Here is a 733-nt window from a genome sequence, read left to right as displayed (position 1 = left end):
GTTGCTCCACATCCCCGCCAGCATTTGGTGGTGTCACGGTTCTGGATTTGGCCCATTCTCATAGGCATGTAGTGGTATATCCTTGCTTTCATTTGAATCTCCCTGACATGATGTGGAACATCTTTTCATATGCTTACTTACCATCTATATACTTTTTTGGTGAAGTGTTGGTTAAAGTCTTTGGTCCTTGTTTTTTGTTTTTTTTTTTTGAGGGCCTTCTGGTAAAAACTGGAAGACCTACTAGACAAATTCAAAAAGAGTTGCAAGCACTGGCCCATTTTTTAAATCCAGTTGTTTGTTTTCTTATGGTTGAGTTTTTAAAATTCTTTGTATATTTTACATAACAGTCCTTTATCAGATATGTCTTTTGTAAATATTTCCTCCCAGTCTGTAACTTGTCATTTTAATTCTCTCAATATTGTCTTTCTCAGAGTAGCAGAAGTTTTTAATGAAATCCAGCTAATCAATTCTTTTTCTTTAATAGATTGTGTCTTTGGTGTTATGTCTAAAAAGTCATCCCATGCCTAAGGTCATTCAGATTTTCTCCTACGTTAAATTGTGGGAGTATAAAACTTTAGGGAGTATAAAGTTTTGTGTTTTATGTTTACATTTGCTATCCATTTTGAGTTAATTTTTGTAAAGGTTGTAAGGTTTGTGCTTAGATTCCTTTTACATGTGTATGTCATTATTCTAGCACCGTTTGTTGAAGAGACTATCTGTACTCTATTGTATT

General features: G+C 33.8%; 1 non-coding gene across 1 annotated transcript; it reads right to left on the bottom strand.

Moving 5' to 3' along the window:
* Positions 1 to 209: 209 nt before the first annotated feature.
* LOC148092956 (U7 small nuclear RNA) lies at positions 210 to 272 on the bottom strand. The gene has a single exon (XR_015714749.1). It is a non-coding gene; the product is annotated as a U7 small nuclear RNA (small nuclear RNA).
* Between the last annotated feature and the right edge of the window lie 461 nt (positions 273 to 733).

The sequence above is a fragment of the Miniopterus natalensis genome, chromosome 6, assembly GCF_054644295.1.
Source record: "Miniopterus natalensis isolate mMinNat1 chromosome 6, mMinNat1.hap1, whole genome shotgun sequence".
NCBI classification, from domain to species: Eukaryota; Metazoa; Chordata; class Mammalia; order Chiroptera; family Miniopteridae; genus Miniopterus; species Miniopterus natalensis.
This window is presented reverse-complemented; position numbering and strand designations above follow the sequence as displayed.